General features: G+C 39.0%; 2 pseudogenes; both read right to left on the reverse strand.

Annotated features, from left to right (window-relative positions):
* Positions 1-8,306: 8,306 nt before the first annotated feature.
* On the reverse strand, positions 8,307-9,476 carry LOC103220204 (non-POU domain-containing octamer-binding protein pseudogene; annotated as a pseudogene).
* An 838-nt stretch (positions 9,477-10,314) lies between these two features.
* LOC140713332 (small ribosomal subunit protein eS12-like) lies at positions 10,315-11,793 on the reverse strand (annotated as a pseudogene).
* Positions 11,794-16,395: the final 4,602 nt, after the last annotated feature.

Here is a 16,395-nt window from a genome sequence, read left to right on the forward strand (position 1 = left end):
TGAATAAGACAAAAACTCTTGCTCTCAAAGATGTCAGTCTTTTTCTTTGCAAGGATAACACATGTGGAGTAAAATGCATAAAGGAGACTAATTTTAAATGTACAGCTTAATTAATTTTTATGTATGTTAACACCCATGTCACCACCATGTTTAGGACATTTCCAACCACCCCGAAATTTCCTTCATGCCCCTTCCCAATCTGTACCTACACCTCTAAATCTATTTTCAATCTTAATGACCTTTTAAATAACTGGGCCTCTCACAACCATAGTGAACAGAAACAGCTGGGTTATCAATGTCTAACCTAATACTTCAGGAAAACTTGTGATAGTTTCCATGTTAAGAGAGACATGGAGCTGGACATTGGGCATGGTGGATGGATCACGCCTGTAATCCCAGCACTTTGGGAGGCCGAGGTGGGGGGATTGCTTGAGCCCAGGAGTTCAAGACCAGCCTGGGTAATATAAGGAAAACCTGTCTCTGCAAAAAAAAAAAATTAGCCTGGCATGGTGACATGTGCCTGTGGTCCCAGCTATTAGGGAGGCTGAGGTGGGAGAATCCCTTGAGCCCAGGAGGTTGAGTCTGTAGTGAGCAGCGATTACGCCACTGCACTCCAGCCTGGGCAAGACCCTGTCTCAAAAAAAAAATACTTGAAATTGGTGATCCAGGCTGCCTAATGGCATCAAATAATTTGTTATATCTTTAATTGATTTCTTGAAGGATCACCACATGCTATTAAGTAGCATGGAGAAATGGAAAGAATAGGGACTTTTTAGTCAGGTAATACCCAGCCTGCTACCTAACAGGTTGTATTGTACTAAATAAAATGGTACGTAAGATACACTGTAAATTATGTAGTGCGAATCAAATATTGGGGTTTTTTTTTATTATACTTTAAGTTCTAGGGTACATGTGTACAACATGCAGGTTTGTTACATATGTATACATGTGCCATGTTGGTGTGCTGCACCCATTAACTTGTCATTTACATTAGGTATATCTCCTAATGCTATCCCTCCCCCTTCCCTGCTCCGCACAATAGGCCCTGATGTGTGATGTTCCCCTTCCTGTGTCCAAGTGATCTCATTGTTCAATTCCCTAATTCTATGAGTGAGAACATGCAGTGTTTGGTTTTCTGTTCTTGCGATAGTTTGCTGAGAATGATGGTTTCCAGCTGCATCCATGTCCCTACAAAGGACACGAACTCATCCTTTTTTATGGCTGCATAGTATTCCACGGTGTATATGCAAATATTGTTAATAAAACAATATCTATGGTCCTGGTTAATCTTTAATTCAGATACTCCTTCTAGTTATCTCATACACAACAGAGTGAGAAAGATCATTATGGATTAGGTTATTTAGTAAGAAACCTAAGATGGACTTCTCATTAGAATGACTAGTTATTGCCCAGATTTGGAGAGCCTTCTTTTGGCCTTATTTTTCCAGAAACATTTCCTATTGATTAGTGAAGGTAAGGCCAATTTTAATGACTTCAGTTCTGAAATTTTGTGACTCTTAGTTTATTTGTAAAAGTTGATTATGAATTGGGAGTGGTTTGACTTTTCCTAAAAACGAATCTCATAGCTCATGAAGTTGCCACTGAAATGTTTCTCATCTGTTTTGTTTTCAAATGTTGACTATAAAAGGGGAAAAATTGTAATGCTTTTTATATCACATGTAATAGAAAATGTCATGCCATTTATCATTTGTTATAAGCCCAGAAATAGGTGACTAATCAGAGATAAATGTATGGGTTGTCTGTATCCAGTTTTATGCCTTTTTTGTCTGAGACGTAGTCAAATTAATATTTTAACTAATACATCTTAGCAGTTAGTTAAGCACAAGGTTAACAGTGGGTAAGATTGAATCTCAAAAGTAATCATGTCTGTAATGTTTGTAATGCATGCAAAAAGCACAGACAAAACCACTCATGCCCTATTAATAAACAAAATACAGATCAAAGTTTTAAAAAGTAATCACTCTATTTATTCTAAATGTCTATGGCTTTAGGAAAATACCACCTGCTAGTACTTATCTATTTAAAGATGTAGAATTTATCATCCTCTAATATTCTTATCAGTTGTTTCCACAACTTTAGTTTACTATTGGACTTTCAAAAATTTAAAGAATTACAAGTCAAATTCATTAAACACCTGTGTGTGAATAGTAATACACAGTAATTAGTACAGAATGTTGCTTCTTCAACAAACTGAGTTTTCAGGGAAATCAGCAAGTAAATGAAATATAAATTTTTGGTAAAAGTATCAAACATTCATCTTGCCCATTTTTCCTGTTAAACTTTATTATCTAATCAAAACATAGTTTTCCATAAGATGTAATAAAATATAGATAAGGTTGGAATATTTGAGGATCCATTTGTGGAATTTAGTTTAATGAGACTTCATTGGTGATACACTTGAGTTTTACTGGGTAATTAGCTGATAATGTTGGTCACTGTCTCACAGTTCAAGTAGCTTTCAGATGACGTGGCAAGAAAAACACAAAACTTTTGGGTAACCAGCATTCTTAAATGCATGGTTTTGACCAGGTGAATCCTTTAGAAGTGATTTCTGTTTTAAAAGTATGTACTTAAAATATCTTTGGCTGTGATGAATCTAGATCCCAGCAGAATACCAAAATCCTATTTTTTTTGCTGAGTATTTGTATATGCTTAATGACTGAAATGAATTTGGAGGCACTGATGAAAGTGATTTTTTAAAGTTCTCAGGTACTGTTCAGTTATTTAATGTTAAGTTTAGTACCAAGATGCAATTGTTTTTAAAATGCCAAAATGCCGTGTGTTATACAGAATACTTTATTACATTTGTAATATCTTTGTATAGAGTGATTTTTTTCTTGATAATAAATGGAAATATTCTAAAAAAGTTGCTGAAATTTTGTTGCTATTTAACTTTTAAAATATCAGTCAGATTTTCTTCATATTTATAGCATCTTCCTAATAGGAAAAGGTAGTTTTGGTTGCTTAGAAACATTAGACATTTTTTATGGAATGCTGTTGCTGAATATGGTTGCATATGTAACTGTCCTTTGAAATAATTTTGTAGAGTGCTGAAGTGCCTTCTTTCAAGATTTTTTTCCGTTTTCCTTTTTTGGCCTAACCAACAAAAGTCTGTTTTCGGAGTCCTGGAGGCTGAAAGTCCAAGATCGGGGTACTAGGATGGTTTCTGCTGAGGCTCTCCTCCTGGCTTGCAGATGGCTGCCTTCCCACCATCCTCACATGGTAGAGAGAGAAGGATGGAGATCTAGGGTGTCTCTTCTCTTTTTTGAGACAGAGTCTCAAAAGGCTGGAGTGTCACCCAGGCTGGAGTGCAATGGCACGAACACAACTCACTGCAACTTATGCCTCCTGGGCTCAAGAGATCCTCCCACCTCAGCCTCCCAAGTAGCTGGGACTACAGGTGCATGACACCATGCCCGGCCAATTTTTGTATTTTTTGTAGAGACGGAGTTTCACCATGTTATCCAGGCTGGTTTCAAACTCAAGCTCAAGTGATCCACCCGCCTTGGCCTCCCAAAGTGGATCAAGCTCAAGTGATCCACCCGCCTTGGCCTCCCAAAGTGCGGGATTACAAGCACGAGTCACCATAGCTGGCCTGGCCTCTTCTTAAATCCTTTTTTTTTTAATTGACAAAACTATATATTAACATTTATCTTGTATAGCATGATGTTTTGAAATATGTATACATTGTAGAATGACTAAACTGAGCTAATGAACATGTATTACTTCACATAGTTATTTTGTAGTAAGAACACAAGATCTACTCTTAGCAACTTTCAAGAATATATTTGTTATTAACTATAGTCACCATGTCGTACAGTAGAACTCTTAAACTTATTCCTATAAAGCTGAAATTTTAAATCCTTTGACCGATATCTCCCCAATTCCACAACCCCTATCCCAATCCCAACTCCCCAGTTCTAGTAACCACCATTCTACCCTCTATTTCTATGAGTTCCAACTATTTTAGATTCCACATATAGATGAGATCATGCAGTAGTTGTCTTTCTGTGCCTGACTTATTTCACTTAACAAAATGTTCTTCAGGTTCATCCACATTGTTTCAAATGACAGCATTTCCTCCTCTTATGGGTGAATAATATTTCACTGTACATATACACCACATTTTCTTCATTTACCTACTGACTGATAGACGCATAGGTTGATGCCATATCATGGCTATTGTGAATAATGCTGCAGAGACCATGGGGGTCAGATACCTCTTCAACATACTGATTTTATTTCCTTGGGATACATATACCCAATAGTAGGATTGCTGGATTATATGGTAGTTCTATTTTACATTATGTTTTCTGTTTACATTCCCACCAACAGTGTGCCAAAGGTTCTCTTTACTCCATATCCTTGCCAACACTTGTTATCTTTCATTGTTTTTGGTAATAGCCATTCTAATAGTTTTGAGGTGGTGTCTCACTGTGGTTTTAAATTTGCATTTTCCTGGTAAGTGATGTTGAGCATTTGTGTGTCTTATACCTGTTGGTCATTTGTATGTCTTTTGAGAAATGTCTATTCAGGTCCTTTGCCCATTTTTTAATCAGGCTCTTTGTTTTCTTGGTATTGAATTGTTGGAGTTCCTTGTATATTTTGGATATTAACCCCTCATTAGATGTATGGCTTATAAATATCCCATTCCGTAAGTTGTCTCTTCACTCTGTTCATAGTTTCCTTTGCAGTGCAGAAGCTTTTGTTTGCTATAGTCCCATTTTATTTGTCTTTTTTTTTTTTTTTGGTTAGTTACCTGTGCTTTTAGGGTCATATTCAAATAATTGCCCAGACCAGTGTCATGGAGCTTTTTCTCTACGTTTTCTTCTAATAGTTTACAGTTTTGGGTCTTAGATTTAGGTCACTTTGAGTTGAGTTTTTAATATGGTGTGAGATAAGGGTCTAACTTCATTCTTCTGCATGTGGATATCCAGTTTTCCCAGCACAATTTATTAAAGAGACTGCCTTTTCCCATTATGTTTCTTCACACGTTTGTAAAAAATCAGCTGGCTGTAAATATATGGATTTATTCCTGGGCTCTTCTTCCTATTATTTTGGTTTAAGTGTCTGTTTTTATGCCAGTATAAAAATGTTTTGATTACTATGGCTTTGTAGTAATTTTGAAATCAGGTAGTGTGATACCTCTAGCTTTGTTCTTTTTGCTCAAGATTGCTTTGGCTATTCAGGGTCTTTGTTGGTTCCATATGAATTTTAGGATTGTTTTTTCTATTTCTGTGGAAAATGTCATTGGAATTTTGATAGGGATTACACTGAATCTTTAGATCACTTTGGTTAGTATGGACATTTTAGCAATATTAAGTCTTCCAATCAATGAACATGGGATATCTTTCCATTTATTTATGTCTCCAATTTCTTATATCAGTGTTTTACAGTTTTCAGTGTAGAGATCTTTTACCTTTTTGGTTAAATTTATTCCTAAGTATTTTATTTTTTATAACACTACTGATTATTGTATATTGATATGCGCACAACCTTACTTAATTTATTAGCTCTGACAGTCTTTTTGGTGGATTCTTTCAGCTTTTCTATATATAAGATCATCATCTGCAAACAGGGACAATCTCCTTCCTTTCCAATTTGGATGTCTTTTATTTCTTTCTCTTGCCCAATTGCTCTGGCTGGGACTTCAGTTCCAGTACTATGTTAAACAGAAATGAGAGTGGAAGTCTTTGTCTAGTTCCTGATCTTAGAGGAAAAGCTTTCAGTTTTTCACTGTTGAGTATGGTGTTAGCTATGGGTTTGTTACATATGGCCTTTACTTTTGAGGTGTACTCCTTCTAATTTGTTGAGAGCTTTTATTGTGAAAGTATGTTAAATTTTGTCAAATGCTTTTTCTGCATCTATTGAGATGATCATATGGTTTTTGTCTTTCATTCTGTTTATGTGGTATATTATATTTATAGATTGGCGTATGTTGAACCATCTGTGAATCCCTGACATAAATATTACTTGGTCATGGTGATTTATCTTTTCAATGTGCTGTTGAATTGGTTTACTAGTATTTTGTTGAAAATTTTTGCATCTTGACCAGGCATTGTGGCTCACACTTGTAATCTCAGCACTTTTAGATGGTCAAGGCCTGAGGCTGGCTTGACCCAGGAGTTCGAGACCAGCCTGGACAACATAATGGGACCCTGCCTAGACGAATAATTTTTTGTTTTTAATTAGCTGGGCATGATGGTGTGCACCTGAAGTCCCAGCTACTCAGGAGGCTGAGGTGGAAGGATCACCTGAGTCTGAAAGGTCAAGGCTGCAGTGAGCCATGATTGCACCACTGCACTCCATCCTGGGTAACAGAGGGAGACCCTGTCTCAGAAAAAAAAAAAAAAAAAAAAAAAGAATTTTTGCATCTGTGGTCATCAGAAATATTGACCTGTAGCTTTCTTTTTTCTTTTTTTCCATATTTTCCACAGTCTAATTGACAAGTTTTCTTTAATAGTGTCCTTGTCTGGCTTTGGTGTCAGGGTAATGCTGGCCTTGTAAAATGAGTTTGGAAGCATTCCTTCCTCTTCAGTTTTTTGGAAGAGTTTGAGAAGGGCTAGTATTCTTCCTTTTTTGAGATGGGGGTCTTGCCCTGTTGCCCAGGCTGGAGTGCAGTGGCACTATCACGGCTCGCTGCAGCCTTCACCGCCTGGGCTGAATTAATTCTGCCACCTCAGCCTCCCGAGTAGTTTGGACCACCAACATGCATCACCACACCCAGCTAATTTTTTATTTTTTGTAGAGACAGATTATCCCTATGTTGCCCAGGCTGGTCTCAAACTCCTGTGCTTAAGCAATCCTACCACCTAAGCCTCCCAAAGTGCTGGGATAACAGATGTGAGCCACCGTGCCTGGCCGTAGTTCTTTAAATGTTCGATAGCGTTCAGCAGTGAAGCTGTCAGGTTCTGGGTCTTTTATTTGATGAGAGCCTTTTTTTTTTTTGAGGCTGAGTCTCGCTCTCTCACCAGGCTGGAGTACAGTGGCGCGATCTCGGCTCACTACAACCTCTGCCTTCCGGGTTCAAGTGATTCTCTTGCCTCAGCCTCCCAAGTAGCTGGGACTACAGGTGCGCACCACAACACCCAGCTAATTTTTGTATTTTTAGTAGAGACGGGGTTTCAACATGTTGGCCAGGATGGTTTCGATCTCTTGACCTTGTGATCTACCCACCTCAGCCTCCCAATGTGCTGGGATTACTGATTCAATCTCCTTTTTTTTTTAAGGCTTAAAATTTATTTTATTTTATTTCATTTATTTATTTATTTTTTTTTTTGTTGAGACAGAGTCTCGCTTTTGTCGCCCAGACTGGACTGCAGTGGCCAGAACTCAGCTCACTGCAAGCTCCGCCTCCCGGGTTCACGCCATTCTCCTGCCTCAGCCTCCCAAGTAGCTGGGACTACAGACGCCCGCCACCTTGCCCGGCTAGGTTTTTTTGTATATTTTTTACTAGAGACGGGGTTTCACCATGTTAGCCAGGATGGTCTCGATCTCCAGACCTCGTGATCCGCCCGTCTCAGCCTCCCAAAGTGCTGGGATTACAGGCTTGAGCCACCGTGCCCGGCCTTAAAATGTATTTTAACAAGTGATGCTGCATTGCTGCTCCATTTCTCAGAAAAACTTCAAATTTAAGGTATTAGCAACAAATCAAACATAGTACATCAATTAAATATGCACAGCATAACTACTAAGTAAGATAGGCAAGGCTAAGAGCTACTCTCAGACCTTCAGCATCCAGCAACCCTGTTTCCAAGACTGTACTAGGCCTATCAAGGAAAGCTGTGAATAGCAACATCATAGACACAAAAGGGCCATTCCTGGGTTGTCCTTATCCAAGAAAAAGATTGAGGCAAGTTAACACAAGATTTTTTAAAAAGATATACTGAAATGAATCTCTAAGAGAAAATGTCTTCCTTAGGATATGAAGGGATAATATATGGGATATAAAAGAACTATACGTACATTGTTTGTGACCTCTGTGGACATTTGCCTGAATTCTCACCTGGGAGTGAATGGAGCAGTGGGGCGAAGGTCATTGGAGGTTTGTTTTTTGTGGTATATGTGTGGTGTCTCTGGGGTTGGTTAGTGTATGGATAAGAAAGCAAATGAAACAGGATGGAGAAAAAAAGGAATGATCAAGATTAATGGGTCTCTAACTGGATTCATTTCACCGTGGTTCCCCCAGGTCTTCAACAGTCACATTTGAGACTTCAGTAATGCACCACAGAGAACAGATCAGTTAAACAGTATACCACACAGAACTGGTTTGTTAAATACCACTCCTCCCTTGCTCTCTTCCTCCAAAATACTCCCTAGAGTAGTATAGGTAGTGTAGACCTAACTATCGAGAGGAATCTCACTTTTCTAGGGTAGAATTCTGGCTAGTCCAAATAGGGTCCTCTTAAAGGTTTTCAGGAACTAGACACTGTAACTTTATTAGTATCAGCAACGTGTGTTTGGAGGAAATTCAGCTTCAGGAGTTGTACAGTTCAATGCAGGAGGAGTTCCACCAATTGCCCCAATTCCTTCCATTGCAGCAGCTTGGCCAAAGCATTCCATCGTTAGTGAGGTCAATTAGCATCATAGGTTCAGGTTCTGGAAGAGCTGGGGTAACAACTGGCACAGAAGCAGGGGCATGGTGCCTCTGTTATGCCCGTAGCACCTCCCACAGCCATCTGGCACAGCTGTCTCTCCTGCTGTCTCATATCAGAGAAGGTTCCGGTGAACCTTTCCTACCATTACCAGTGCATCACTTCCTTCTAGTGCCTGCACTCCTCTCACGTGGGCTCCAGTTGCCGTCTTTTTTGCATCTCTTGGTTGTTCAGCTCTTCCATCCTCCACAGCTCTTCTTGGCACCTCATCAAATCCTGCCTCATTAGCATGACCTGGCATTGATGAAGGCAAGCAACCCCCATCTCCATCTCCAGCTTCTCATGAGCCTCCTTGATATTGTGATCCACTTCGTCCTGCTGCTGCTTCTCCATCTCAATGAGCACCCTCCAGTGCATGGCATACTCATATTCAAAAGCCATGCTGTGCATACTGGGGTGGCTGTTCTCACTCCTTGTGAAATTGCTGATTTTTTACAACCAGCTTCTCTGGAAGTCCTTCTTTGTCACCTAATTAGCCTATGGGCTACACAGTAACAGGATGAGGAAATGTGGTTAGCAGGAAGCAGCCTGCACTTTCTGAGCAACTGGCTGCCCTGAGAACTCAACAGTGCCTTTCCCTGAGGGCCTTCCTTGATCATCCACAGCGACTACAGCCCCCTCCACCTGGTCAAATAAAGAAAAGGCTTCTTCCAAAAGTTTGTTAGAAGGTTTCGGACTGTAAGGGATGCACTATGGCAGGCAGAGTGCACACAGCTGCATATTGTCCAGACCCACTTTGGCAATCTCTACTAGGGTTTGTGCTTCCAAGTGCATAAAGTCAAAGCCTTTATCCTTATGAAGACCTCACCTGCCTTCCCATGTTTCTTTTTTGTTGTTATTGTTTTTAATTTTTTCATTTTTCCTTTTTGTTTATTTAAATCCTCTTTCTGTGAAATTGCCTTCCCGTATTTCTCACATTTCCTCATTTCCTCCTCAGTGATGTCAGAAGGAACACTTCCCACAAAGAAGTAGCTTTGTTTGGTGAAGGGTTTCTTTCCTGGTTTCCTAAAATGCTTCGGGTCAATAGTCAAGCCTTCATTTTGGCTGCTGGCCTTTTTTCCATTTGCAGGTATTGGCAGCAGCGATGGCTGCTGCTGTTGCTGGGGATGCTAATAATGTTTCCCTAGAGCATGGTTTTGCTCCAAGTTAAAAGTTGTACTGCTTCCCTACCTACTGTCCTCTCCTCAGAGTAATGGTGACCCTTATTTGCTATTGGTCTCTTTAGATTTTCTGTTTATGATTCATTCTTGGTAGGTTGTATGCATCTGGAAATCTGTCCACTTCTAGGTGATCCAATTGTTGGCATATAATATATAATTGTTCCTAATAATCTCCTTTGATCCTTCGTATTTCTGTGGTATCAAACGATTTTTATTTTCTGCCTTCCTTAACTTCCTTCCCACCTGTCTCCCTCCCTTCCTGAATAATTCAGGACAAAAGCCATTTGCTTGTTCTGTACAAAGTGCAAGAAGATGTTACCACGGGGGGCAGTGGTAGTGGCCTAGTGTAGGGCTGCAGTGTGGAGCCTGAGGAGAACGTCTGAGGGCAGCAGGGAGGGGACTGTGAATAATGAGGCAGCAATAGATTGGTTATTTTTGAGGAGGACTGAGTCAAATTTATTTATTTCTTTATTTTTTTTATTTCTTTATTTTTTCTTTTTTTTTTAAGTGCGTGTCTGTGTGTGTGTGCGCCAAAGATTTATTTGTTCATTTCTTGCATTTGAAGTACTCTTCAATGACGTCCTTGGCCTGAGACTCCTTGCCATAGTTCTTAACTACTACACAACTTCAACCAACCACTTTACGGGGTTTCCCCTCTGTCAGTTTTACAGAGGCCTGCCCATTCTCCTAGTTTCTTGTCATCAACCTTAATTAAGTTGATTTGGTGTTCAGCACAAAGGGCCTCCACCAAGTGGACATACATAGGCTCATCACAGTTGGATGCAAGCACACACAGCACACAAAGATGGGCTTGGCACTTGTCTAAGCCTTTGGCAGCTTTGCAAATTTCACGTGCTAGGCCATCATGGATGACGGCGGTCTTCAGCACCTCCTGTAAAACAGTATTAATGTCCATTGCACCTCCAGCAGCACTGCCTTCCTCCGCCATGGCAGTGGGTTACGAGTGAAGCCAAATCTTGAATGCACCCGAGACTCCACCTCTATACAACTCGGTGGCGGCAGGGAAAAAGCAGGAGCCAGATTTCTTATAGTCAGAGAAGAGAATTACAAATTTGGAAAGGGTGAAAACTAGAATAAGGTTGGAATTGGAAGTACTGGTATAAACTCTTACAGCTTTCAGTATGTGTAGATACAGAGATATATAGGTGTATGTGTATGTGTGTGTGTGTGTGCATGCACATGCATTCATGTTTGTTCCCTAGCTCTGTTCCATGAGAGGGCTTGGAAACAGCAATGGCACAAAACAATGAGCATGCCTACTGCCCAGATCTTGGTTTCTAAATACCATTTTCTGCTAAAAGAGATCAGATCTTAGAGAAAAAGCCCTTTGCAGGGTTAGTGCAGAGGAAATAAACTGGACAAATCAAAACTGTGACACCTGATAAGATGCAAGAAGACAATCTCTTTTTTGTGGTTTTCTTGCCAAAAAGGTACAATCTGAATCTAATAAAAAGGAAACATCAGGCAAACCCAAATTGAGGAACGGTCTACAAAATAACTGACCTGAAATCTTAAAAAATGTTAAAGTAATTAAAGTCAAGAAAGACAAACTTGTAAGAGTGGTGGAGACTAAAGAGATGTAACAAAATGCAATGTGAGCACTTGACTATGAAGGACATTGATGGGACAACTGGCAACTTGAACAGGGTCTGTAGGTTAGATGGTAATATATCAGTGTTAATTTCCCGATTTTGATCACTGTTGTGGTTAAGTAAAAGAATGTCCTGGTTTGTAGAAATGACACACTGAAGCCTTTAAGATCATGGGGCATCACTAACTCCATGGCTCAGGGTAAAAGGTTCTTTGTACTTTTCTTGCAACTTTTCCTGTAAGTTTGGAATTATTTCAAAATTTAGAAATTCAAAATAGAATTATAAAAGTAATATTTTACATAATAAACAAGGGTAGCCTTTGTTAAAAAATCAGAAAAGCTGATATCAAAGTTCATTCTCTTTTTTTTTTTTTTTTCATTTCCTCATTTATTAAATAAGTGTTTATTGAGTATTTACATGGTCCAGCTTTGAAAATAAATAAGTATATAAAATATGATCAATCATTAAGACATGGCCTGATTGATTACAGTAGACACAGAATCTCAACGGATGCATGAAATTCAGATAAATTGATGTATGTTACTTTATTATGAGCAGATTGGAAGGATAATTGTTGAATTTCTTTCCAATTTATTACTGAAAATGGGGCCAGGCATGGTGGCTCACGCCTGTAATCCCAGCACTTTGGGAGGTTGAGGTGGGCAGATCACCTGAGGTCAGGACTTTGAGACCAGTCTGGCCAATATGGTGAAACCCTGTCTCTACAAAAAATACAACAGTTAGCCGGGCGTGGTGACATGTACATGTAGTCCCCATACCTGGGAGGCTGAGCTAGGAGAATTGCTTGAATCTTGGAGGCAGAGGTTGCAGTGAACCGAGATTGCACCACTGTACTCCAGCCTTGGTGACAGAGTGAGACACTGTCTCAAAAAAAAAAAAAAAAAAAAAAAAGACATATTTATTTTCTTTATTATTTAATGTAAAATTATTAATTGTTGCTTCATTTGATAATGTTGAAGATATGTCAGATCAGATAAAAATTGAAATATGTATGACATATTTGTATTTGAGCAGAAAAACAGCAGTAAGTTGTTTTCTGTGAATTAATCTATTGTTACTGAATGCATACTAAGTCCACATAGCACAATGGGCTTATTTGTCCAGTTAATTGGTATTTCTCAAATGCACCTAATATGGTTTATAGATTTTTAGTGTTTGGTTAGTAATCCAGTCCTCATTCAAATATATCTTTTGGGAATTGAAAGATCTTAGTCAAGAAATGTAGTTTAGATATTTTCATATGGCAAATCTAAATTATGCAAATCCTCATTACTTATTTTCATGAAGGGCCTTTTGGGTGAAGACTCTTTGAATGAGTATCCTCACGGGTAATCAAATTGAGCATGAATGATTCATCACTTTCCATCCTTCATCTCTCCTTCTTACAAAGAGAGGACTGCAATTCTCTCTTATAAACCCCAAAATAGGGATAGACGAATTACCTGTTGAGCAGCTATTACACCCTTGATGTGTGCATCTGCTCATGTTCCAAACACAATGCTTCTTCCACTGATGTTGAATTCTGTCCAAGGAAATTGCACTAATTTGTGTCCTATTGCTCCCTAATCAGTTAGATTAAAAATATTATAAAGAGCAGGTGCATGAAAGAATGTCTATGGTTTTATTTTTTTTTATTATTATTATTTTTTTTGTTTTGCAAACGTGATTTTATTTTATTTTATTTTATTATTTTTTTTAATTTATTTATTATTATTAAACTTCAAGTTGTAGGGTACATGTGCACAACGTGCAGGTTTGCTACATATGTATACTTGTGCCATGTTGGTGTGCTGCACCCATCAACTCGTCATTTACATCAGGTATAACTCCCAATGCAATCCCTCCCCCCTCCCCCCTCCCCATGATAGGCCCCGGTGTGTGATGTTCCCCTTCCCGAGTCCAAGTGATCTCATTGTTCAGTTCCCACCTACGAGTGAGAACATGCGGTGTTTGGTTTTCTGTTCTTGTGATAGTTTGCTAAGAATGATGGTTTCCAGCTGCATCCATGTCCCTACAAAGGACACAAACTCATCCTTTTTTATGGCTGCATAGTATTCCATGGTGTATATGTGCCACATTTTCTTAATCCAATCTGTCACTGATGGACATTTGGGTTGATTCCAAGTCTTTGCTATTGTGAATAGTGCTGCAATAAACATACGTGTGCATGTGTCCTTATAGCAGCATAATTTATAATCCTTTGGGTATATACCCAGTAATGGGATGGCTGGGTCATATGGTACATCTAGTTCTAGATCCTTGAGGAATCGCCATACTGTTTTCCATAATGGTTGAACTAGTTTACAATCCCACCAACAGTGTAAAAGTGTTCCTATTTCTCCACATCCTCTCCAGCACCTGTTGTTTCCTGACTTTTGAATGATCGCCATTCTAACTGGTGTGAGATGGTATCTCATTGTGGTTTTGATTTGCATTTCTCTGATGGCCAGTGATGATGAGCATTTTTTCATGTGTCTGTTGGCTGTATGAATGTCTTCTTTTGAGAAATGTCTGTTCATATCCTTTGCCCACTTTTGGATGGGGTTGTTTGTTTTTTTCTTGTAAATTTGTTTGAGTTCTTTGTAGGTTCTGGATATTAGCCCTTTGTCAGATGAGTAGATTGCAAAAATTTTCTCCCATTCTGTAGGTTGCCTGCTCACTCTGATGGTAGTTTCTTTTGCTGTGCAGAAGCTCTTTAGTTTGATGAGATCCCATTTGTCAATTTTGGCTTTTGCTGCCGTTGCTTTTGGTGTTTTAGACATGAAGTCTTTGCCCATGCCTATGTCCTGAATGGTACTACCTAGGTTTTCCTCTAGGATTTTTATGGTATTAGGTCTAACATTTAAGTCTCTAATCCATCTTGAATTAATTTTCGTATAAGGAGTAAGGAAAGGATCCAGTTTCAGCTTTCTACTTATGGCTAGCCAGTTTTCCCAGCACCATTTATTAAATAGGGAATCCTTTCCCCATTTCTTGTTTCTCTCAGGTTTGTCAAAGATCAGATGGCTGTAGATGTGTGGTATTATTTCTGAGGACTCTGTTCTGTTCCATTGGTCTATATCTCTGTTTTGGTACCAGTACCATGCTGTTTTGGTTACTGTAGCCTTGTAGTATAGTTTGAAGTCAGGTAGCGTGATGCCTCCAGCTTTGTTCTTTTGACTTAGGATTGTCTTGGAGATGCGGGCTCTTTTTTGGTTCCATATGAACTTTAAAGCAGTTTTTTCCAATTCTGTGAAGAAGCTCATTGGTAGCTTGATGGGGATGGCATTGAATCTATAAATTACCTTGGGCAGTATGGCCATTTTCACGATATTGATTCTTCCTATCCATGAGCATGGTATGTTCTTCCATTTGTTTGTGTCCTCTTTGATTTCACTGAGCAGTGGTTTGTAGTTCTCCTTGAAGAGGTCCTTTACATCCCTTGTAAGTTGGATTCCTAGGTATTTTATTCTCTTTGAAGCAATTGTGAATGGAAGTTCATTCCTGATTTGGCTCTCTGTTTGACTGTCACTGGTGTATAAGAATGCTTGTGATTTTTGCACATTAATTTTGTATCCTGAGACTTTGCTGAAGTTGCTGATCAGCTTAAGGAGATTTTGGGCTGAGACAATGGGGTTTTCTAAATATACAATCATGTCGTCTGCAAACAGGGACAATTTGACTTCTTCTTTTCCTAACTGAATCCCCTTGATTTCTTTCTCTTGCCTGATTGCCCTAGCCAGAACTTCCAACACTATGTTGAATAGGAGTGGTGAGAGAGGGCATCCCTGTCTTGTGCCAGTTTTCAAAGGGAATTTTTCCAGTTTTTGCCCATTCAGTATGATATTGGCTGTGGGTTTGTCATAAATAGCTCTTATGATTTTGAGGTACGTTCCATCAATACCGAATTTATTGAGCGTTTTTAGCATGAAGGGCTGTTGAATTTTGTCAAAAGCCTTTTCTGCATCTATTGAGATAATGATGTGGTTCTTGTCTTTGGTTCTGTTTATATGCTGGATTATGTTTATTGATTTGCGAATGTTGAACCAGCCTTGCATCCCAGGGATGAAGCCCACTTGATCATGGTGGATAAGCTTTTTGATGTGCTGCTGAATCCGGTTTGCCAGTATTTTATTGAGGATTTTTGCATCGATGTTCATCAGGGATATTGGTCTAAAATTCTCTTTTTTTGTTGTGTCTCTGCCAGGCTTTGGTATCAGGATGATGTTGGCCTCATAAAATGAGTTAGGGAGGATTCCCTCTTTTTCTATTGATTGGAATAGTTTCAGAAGGAATGGTACCAGCTCCTCCTTGTACCTCTGGTAGAATTCAGCTGTGAATCCATCTGGTCCTGGACTTTTTTTGGTTGGTAGGCTATTAATTATTGCCTCAATTTCAGAGCCTACTATTGGTCTATTCAGGGATTCAACTTCTTCCTGGTTTAGTCTTGGAAGAGTGTAAGTGTCCAGGAAATTATCCATTTCTTCTAGATTTTCCAGTTTATTTGCATAGAGGTGTTTATAGTATTCTCTGATGGTAGTTTGTATTTCTGTGGGGTCGGTGGTGATATCCCCTTTATCATTTTTAATTGCGTCGATTTGATTCTTCTCTCTTTTCTTCTTTATTAGTCTTGCTAGTGGTCTGTCAATTTTGTTGATCTTTTCAAAAAACCAGCTCCTGGATTCATTGATTTTTTGGAGGGTTTTTTGTGTCTCTATCTCCTTCAGTTCTGCTCTGATCTTAGTTATTTCTTGCCTTCTGCTAGCTTTCGAATGTGTTTGCTCTTGCTTCTCTAGTTCTTTTAATTGCGATGTTAGAGTGTCAATTTTAGATCTTTCCTGCTTTCTCTTGTGGGCATTTAGTGCTATAAATTTCCCTCTACACACTGCTTTAAATGTGTCCCAGAGATTCTGGTATGTTGTATCTTTGTTCTCATTGGTTTCAAAG

This window comes from Chlorocebus sabaeus, chromosome 14, assembly GCF_047675955.1.
Source record: "Chlorocebus sabaeus isolate Y175 chromosome 14, mChlSab1.0.hap1, whole genome shotgun sequence".
In the NCBI taxonomy this organism is placed as follows: Eukaryota; Metazoa; Chordata; class Mammalia; order Primates; family Cercopithecidae; genus Chlorocebus; species Chlorocebus sabaeus.